Raw genomic sequence first — 8,701 nt, 5'->3', positions numbered from 1 at the left:
GAAATAGGGGTGATCAATCCCTAGCACCCAAAAGAACTCAACTAGGTTCAACTTAAAAACATTTTCAATGAACCCAAATGCCCTTGGCCGGCGATACCTACATGGCACCCACCACAGCCACCTGGCCGGCCCAGCTGGCGGCCCAGCCCACCAGGCGCTCTCCTGTCGCCTTCCTCCTCGCGCCAGTAGGCGAGGGCACGTGCCCGACGCGCGCAGCTACACGCCGCGGCCACCTCCTCCCTCCCAGCCTGCCTGGCTCCTCCCCGTTGCACCTAGACGGCGCCACGACACCCCCTCGACGCCTCGACCTCTCCCCCGAACGCTCTCCCCCTCCTCTGTTCTTCCCGCCGAACGCCTCCGTCGCCGCCGCTCGCCACCACCGCGGACACCGCCATCTCGGCGATGCCCTGAGATGCCCAAGAGCTCCGCCTAGTATCCCTCTTCCTCCTCATCGAGTTGTGCAACGCCGGACGCCCCCGAGTGCCTCCACGTCGTCGTCTTCAACCTCCCAACGCCGGAGATCCCTCTCGCCGCCCTGCTCGCTCCAGTGCTTCCCCGAGCACGCCGAGGCCACCTCTGCACTCACTGTGAGCCCCTGCGTCGAACCCCCCTCCTCTCTGCTCCGTTTGCTCATTGTAGACGCCGCCCCCTTGCTCACCGTAGCACGCCGCCGCGCGAGCTCGACGCCAGCATCACTCCGGTGACCATTTGGTCACCCGCGGTGCCTAACACACTCACCGCACCTCGTAGCGCCTCGCTAGTGCATCCATTCACCCACTAGCACGCTACAGCAGCAAAACCACCGACGCCCGAACTCCGGCCGCCGCATTCGTGCTCGCCGCCGTCGACTTAGACCACCCCAGCTCCTCCCGCTTGGCCTACTAGATGCGCGCGAGCCCCAGCTACCCGTAGGACCAAACCGCGGTCGATTTGGTCGACCGTGGGCAAATCCCGAGCCCCTCCGCCGTCCCGGGTTTCACCGGCGACGAGCCGTGGACCAAGTCCGGCGGGTTTGACCCTGCTTGACCGGGGTTTGACTTCCCCCCTGAGTCACTGACGTGTGGGCCCATGCTCCTAACTAAACTAGATTAGTATTAGTTTAGCGCTAATTAATCTGGATTAGTTAGGTTAGTCACTGACAGGCAGGTCCCACGGGTCAGTTTGACCTTGGCCAGCCCGTTGACTCGCTGACGCAGTAAAGCATTATCTGGATTTAAGTTTATTCAGAAAATTCCAGAAAATAGTATAAACTTCTAAAAATCATATAAAATCAACCGTAGCTCAGAATGAAATAATTTATATATGAAAAATTATCAGAAAAATGCAATCTATCCATTTGTATCATTTTCATGCATGTCAAACTAAGTTATACCTGCTGTATAGGTGAAAACATGATAATGCACTATTTGAATTCATAGTTTGAATTTGAATTTGAACCTTGAGTTCAAATCAACCCAAACCTTTCTGTTGCTAGTTGCATTAGGCCAAATCATGTCATATTGCCATGTCATAATCATGCATCATAATTGTTGCATTGCATTGATTGTGTTCTTCCTTGTCTGCCGGTGATTGTCCCCCTCTCGATAGCTGTGATTCCGACGATGAGTTCGATGACACCGATGAAGAACTATAATATCTTCAGAAGTGCCAGGCAAGCATAAACCCCTTGTTCATTCCGATACAATCCCACTCTCTCGCTCCTGCTCTCTTTACTGCATTAGGACAACAATGATTCAACTGTTACTTGTTGCGGTAGTTGAACCCCTTATCCTCTGCATGACCTGTCATTGCCACAGTAAATAGATGAAACCCACTAGCATGAGTAGGAGTTGTTTGAGCCCTGATGTGCCTACTCATTCATGCTTGTTTGTCATGCCTGCTACTGCTTAGAGTTGAGTCGGGTCTGATTCATCAGGGATGAGTTGGAATGGTGATGAACATGTCCTACTGTGTGTGAGCTAAGTGTGTGAACACGATTTGGTAAAGGTAGCGGTGAGAGGCCATGTAGGAGTACATGGTGGGTTGTCTCATTGAAGCCGTCCTCAGGAACTGAGTGCTGTGTTTGTGATCCATGATACAGTTACTACCACGCATTGGGCCCGAAACCAATGGACCCTCTCGGCTTCTTAATCACCCTTGTCCTCTGTCCAGGAGTTGCAAGTAGTTTCTGGTGTTTGTAGTATGCTGGAGGCCGTGGACAGCGCTGACCGGAGGGGTGGGCTGTGATGCGGTAGGCACGTGGCCCGGTGTACCGAGTCGCCCGTTTGGTGACCGGGAACCCTGCACACATCGTTCGGGGCCGTATGTGGAAACCTCGGCCGGACTCCCTGCGGATGGAACCTGAATAGGCGATAAACCTGGACTAGAGACTTGAGTGTTTAGGTAGGCTGTGGCCGACACCCTCGCTGGGCCTCCGCTTGAAGGTTGCCGAGTACATGTCGTGTAAACGGCGGTAAGTGGTGAGAGCGTGTGTGTCGAAGTACACCCCTGCAAGGTTAACATCATCTATTCAAATAGCCGTGTCCGCGGAAATGGACTTCTGGGTTGCCTATAACAGTTCATAGACAAGTGAAAGTGGATACTCTAAAATGCACAAGATAAGCGTGAGTGCTATGGATGGCGTTCTCGTAGGGAGACGGGAGCGGATCCATGGTGGAGTATTGGTATGGTGAATTTGTGGACTCGTGTGCGCCACCTCAAAAGAGTTACTTGCAGTCGTAGTTCAGGATAGCCACCGAGTCAAAGCTGGCTTGCTGCAGTCAAACTCCACCACCCCCCTTTTGTTGATACCGATGCATATGTAGCTAGTTCTGATGTAAGTCTTGCTGGGTACATTTGTACTCACGTTTGCCTATTTTATGTTTTTGCAGAGAGACTTCAGTCTCGCTAGTAGTACCGCTTGGACTTCGACGTTTAGCTTGTTACCTCAGCTACGATCTTGTGCCCTCGGCAGGATCTGGTAGATAGTCGGGCTTCTCAGCCTTTTCATTTGTAGATGTCTGTACTCAGACATGTTAAGCTTCCGCATGTGTTTGACTTGTATGCTCTGAATGTTGGGTCATGAGACCCATGTTTGTAATATCTGGCTCTTCGGAGCCTAATGAATAAATACTCTGGGTCGTAGAGTCTTGTTGTGATGCCATGTTGTATTTGCACATATCGAGCATATTGTGTGTATGATTGAAATGCTTGGTGTGTGTGGGATCCGACAACCTAGTTGTGTATCCTTGGTAGCCTCTCTTATGGGGAAATGTAGTCTTGTGCTCCACGAGCCATAGTAGTCCGCTACAGCCCGGTTCACCAGAGTCCTGCTAGCCCAGCACTACTGCTCCGGAACACTTGACTGGCCGGCATGTGATTCACTCCGTTCCTGTGTCTGTCCCTTCGGGGAAATGTCACGCGGTGACATCCGGAGTCCTGCCTAGCCTGCTACAGCCCGGGTTCCCGGAGTCCTGTTAGCCCAGTGCTACAGCCCGGATTCACACGCTGCTGACCGACATGCTCGATGTTGATTCATGTTTGCCTGTCCCCGTAAGTTAGTGCCACTTTGGGTTCACGACTAGTCATGTTGGCCCGGGTTCTCTGTCATATGGATGCTAGCGACATTATCATATACGTGAGCCAAAAGGCGCAAACGGTCCCGGGCCATGGTAGGCGACACCCGTGGGAATACCGTGCGTGAGGCCGCAAAGGGATATGAGGTGTTACAGGCTAGATCAGTGTGACTTAGAATCGGGGTCCCGACAACGTTGGTATCAGAGCCAGGCTGCCTGTAGGATTACCAAGCCAAACTGGTCGAAGTTGTGTCTAGAAATGCTTTAGTTATGTAAGGGAATTGATTGTGGAAGGGAACGTAAGGCTCTTTTTACTCCTTTACCTTATGCCCTCTAATCTGAGTCACCCTCTTCTCTTCTACGGGGATTAAGAACTAGGATTCTCATCTTTCTATCAGGATCACGTGTTACTAATCTGTAGACTCGTAGGATTGTTGGTCTCAAGCCTCAGTTCAGTTTCTACCACTACAGTGTGTTGTTAGTTGGACTTGGAACCTTGATATGATGTTGTTGAGTGGTTATGCCACCATTTTGTAGGATGTCTCAAATCCTTTGAGCATTTACAGCCGTTATGCTGTCCGAGCCACCCCAGGCTTCTAAATAATTTGACGCAGTTGCAAATCCCTTCTTTCCGTTCTCGATGTTCCCTTTGGGCCAGATTAACCACACTAATCGTTGAGTTGAGGTACTCTGCTGCCTTGACATATATGTTGTAGTTATTATTATGACCCTAGGTGTCTTAGAGGACCACTTAGTAATCTAGCAATGCTTGCATCCCCAATGTGATGATTCTGGCCACTATTCTTGAAAGCATCCCGTGATGCCATTTAGTTGGTAGGCATTCTATTTCTGGGTTCTTGAACCCAAGATTCACTCTACTTAACTCGTGTAGCTAGTGTTTGCTTGTTCCTTTAGGTTATTAGTAACCTTGCATTAGTCCTCGAGGTCCGTGGTATTTCATTCTTCCAATACCATGAACCATCATGGCAGAAGTTCTTTTAACCAAAAGATCAAAACCAGGGCGCTCTTGAGGAGTACTCCATTCATATTGTGACTCTGCCAGTCCTACCTTTCTGCATGGGTTATCTAGAAGAAACTTGTTGGACTTGGTTCGACATACTAATCTATGCATCCACAACTCAGAAAAACATATGTTCCTTTGAGTTGTCTCTCTTTAGTTATTTTCTGGCCCTCGTCTATCAATTGATAGTCAGGAGTAGTGCATTTGTGTTATCGATGCCTATTATTCTTGTGGTCTGTCAAGCCATTCTAATCCGGAATGACTAGGAGAAACAAACTCCAGTACCTCGTCCATCTCTGTGATTGGGTCAAAGTAGTTGTATTCCGCAGATCAAATGCCTAACCAGCTTTTGTTCTGTTCTACCTACGAGTATTACCCTCTTTATGTCAGGAATCTCATGAGGATTGCACCAACCCGCATGAATTCTTGTTGCAGTGATACTTCTGGCCATCGTTATTCATTCCTCGGTCTCCGTGTTATTGTAACCGGAATACTGACAAGTGAATCGTGGTGTGTGAAATCTATACTCCTAGCAACTCCGTTGCTTGGTAGTTAAAGGACAATAATTTCATCCTTAGCGTGTTGGTTATCGAATCACCATTCTGAGGTTGATCGTGCTACCTAGTCCTTATTTTTGGTGCACTCTTCAATCAATGAGTTAGGATTTTTGTCAACCCTTGCTCAGTTGATCATATCGTCTTGCCCTGAAAAGCAAGATTGTTCTCGATCTTAATAACAAGTCGGTGGATCGTGATTTTCCAAATATCTTCTTGGAAGTACCACCAGGTTGTCCCTGACCGATATGTTGAGTTTGTGAACAAGTTGGTTTTCCAATAAACCACCCCTTCTCCAAGAATCTGTGTTGGATACCCCTGAGCTAGTTGGTCAAGCTAAACAACAACTTGGAGAGTTGGAAGATAAAAGGTTGTCTAACTTAGTTCATTTCCAAAGGGATATCTTGTGTCTGTGTGTGTTGAAGAAAGATGATATCTTCATTGATTGATCCTCGTGATCAATTGTTGGATCTATTGTCTTACCCAAATCTTTGATTTGAGTATGGGCTATCATCAAGTCAAATCAGAACCAACGATGTTCATAATGTTGTCTTACTCGTGGTTGATCCCTCGAGCATACACCAATATATCTTTTGGGTCTGACCAATGCTATCACTTGTTCACATAATTATGGAATTCCATCTCCATGGAAACCTGGATGAATTGTTGTTGAGCCCATCAGCAACACTGCTACCTTCTCCATGACTCGTGTTGAACATCCAGCTAGTATTGGAAACTTTATAAGCATTATCTTCGTGATCCGTTCATGAAGCCTATGTTTGGATGAAAGGAGTGACTTCCTCTAATTCATGTGCATTTGATGCAAGTTGCCGCCGTGAATCTGAGAAAGCATGTTTCTACCTCCTCTGGAATCGTCCCAAGTCAGTTATGCACGTGCGAAGTATTCCGTGGTCTGTTAGACTGATCATCTTCATTCCATATGAGTTCTCTAGCACACCAAGCCACTGATTGATTTGTTCAAGGAGAAGGAGTTCCTTCATAAGAGCTAATCCGGACTTATGAAAGAACTTCGATATCCTCGTTGATGGTTCCCAACCAGAACTCGGTAGTGTTTTATTATAAGACTACCATATGATCATGCTTGTCTGGGACAACGTGCTCACATGTTTGTAGCAGAACCAGCTCATGTTTTGGAGCTTACTACCGTAATCCATCTCCCGAGAATCTTGCAACGTCTTCTCGTCGATTTGTGTTGCAAACCTTAATTTTCTTTCTAGACTTGACGAGTCTGGAATATTCTGACACCAACCAGATCTAAATCTCAGGCAGACATGATGGTTGGAACATTCCCAAGAACTACAATATTGGTCTCTCGTTAATCGGTAAAGTGGATGTCGTGGCCAACACACCCAGCCGGAAGACCTATTATTGTAGTATCTTGATTAAGGAAGTTGGCCACCTCCCCATAAGGATTTCGTAGGATTTACTTCCGTAGTTATTCCTTATGGATTCTTGTGCTTCTGAAGTCCGACCTTTTACTTGATGTTCTAGATACCAAACCATATCAATAAATGGGTTACGCTAGCACATCAAGGAGAACATTAGAAGTGGAATGCTAAATGTCTCTCGGTCGATCATCTAGATTGCTTCTTTGGCATTGCTAAGGAAAAATCTGAGAAAGTGTTGTCCTCCTTTGCACCTGCATCCTCCATCACTAATCATCATGGTAGTATGATGTGTTGCCAGGATCCTCGACACGGATGTTGGTAAAACCTTGATGAATATGGAAATGCTCAAGTTCTTGAGAGCACGCACAAGCACTAGGTGTTATCATCGGCACTAACTGGAATTGCTCCCAGTTTCCTTCGGTTATGCTAAACCTTTCAAACAGTGGATTCACTCTCTACTGTTGAGCTTCTCCCCTGTTACTAAAATCATTCCAGCATTTGCATTATGTTCCCAGTTTGCACCGTCATTGTGCCATCCTACCTTGGATTACCCTTCCCAGTAATTACTGATAAGGACCATCTTCAAAAGTGGTCCCACCAGGGGTTCCGACCATTTCCGGTGATAAGCAAATCACCCCTTGTGTTGTCTTCAACAAGGTAGTCCACATCGTCCATCCTAGCCCGAGTGTGTCGTTCTCCCGAACTCCCTCGAACGATCGTTTGTGATTGCCTTAGGCTGGCATAAAGAGTTTCAATGATATTTATATCAAAAGTAATTCCTTTTGCCACTTAAGGGAATATTTCTACAAGTCACCTTCCCTAAGGTGCCTCTATGGAATCATGGCAATTATCTCCTCGCTACTTTGAAACCATGCACCATCTTATTCAGCGTGGAATTGTGCTTATCAACTTGAATCTTCGTTCATTGTTTCACTTCATCCCTCTCTCGATGTATGTGTTGAGTCTCAGCTCAAGAGATACTCAACATCTCATTCCGTGAGTTGATCGTGAGTTGCTCGATCTTTAAGGAGATCGATTTCTATAGAGTTTTCCCTTGTCGTCATCGTGTCGGATGAAGATCTCGAAAGCAAAGACGTCAACGTTAATTGAAGCAACGGATCAACATCTTCGCGAAGAGCAATTGGATCATGAAGATCGTGTTAGCTTTGTGTACCCTCTGTCTTCTTACCTCACGTCTTGAATCTCGGGACGAGATTCTTGTTTAGTGGGGGTGAGCTGTCACAGCCCCAGATCAGCCCTTGTCTGACTTTGCTTGTTCCTCATGCATCATGTTTAAATTTTGCTTAAACTTGAAATAGGGGTGATCAATCCCTAGCACCCAAAAGAACTCAACTAGGTTCAACTTAAAAACATTTTCAATGAACCCAAATGCCCTTTAGAAAAGTTCATGATTTTTGATAAAGGTAAAAACCTCTGCCAAAAATGATAAACATATTTCTAGGCCATTCTGGATTTTTGAATTAAGTCTTATTGTATTTGACTTTTGGGCATTTAAATACTATAAATAATTTAAATGTTCAAATAATGTTGGAACTATTTTTGGGCCACTGAAATAATTCAGCAACTGTCCATGAATATTTTCAGGATTTTAGGAAATGCCTTGGTATTTTTCCTAAGCCCAAAACAGAGGCAAATAATTAGAAAACAGAAACAAATTAGAAAAACAGAAAGCAGAGAGAGGAGATACCTACATGGCACCCACCACAGCCACCTGGCCGGCCCAGCTGGCGGCCCAGCCCACCAGGCGCTCTCCTGTCGCCTTCCTCCTCGCGCCAGTAGGCGAGGGCACGTGCCCGACGCGCGCAGCTACACGCCGCGGCCACCTCCTCCCTCCCAGCCTGCCTGGCTCCTCCCCGTTGCACCTAGACAGCGCCACGACACCCCCTCGACGCCTCGACCTCTCCCCCGAACGCTCTCCCCCTCCTCTGTTCTTCCCGCCGAACGCCTCCGTCGCCGCCGCTCGCCACCACCGCGGACACCGCCATCTCGGCGACGCCCTGAGATGCCCAAGAGCTCCGCCTAGTATCCCTCTTCCTCCTCATCGAGCTGTGCAACACCGGACGCCCCCGAGTGCCTCCACGTCGTCGTCTTCAACCTCCCAATGCCGGAGATCCCTCTCGCCGCCCCGCTCGCTCCAGTGCT

Source organism: Triticum aestivum, chromosome 4D (assembly GCF_018294505.1).
Source record: "Triticum aestivum cultivar Chinese Spring chromosome 4D, IWGSC CS RefSeq v2.1, whole genome shotgun sequence".
Classification (NCBI taxonomy): domain Eukaryota; kingdom Viridiplantae; phylum Streptophyta; class Magnoliopsida; order Poales; family Poaceae; genus Triticum; species Triticum aestivum.
This window is presented reverse-complemented; position numbering follows the sequence as displayed.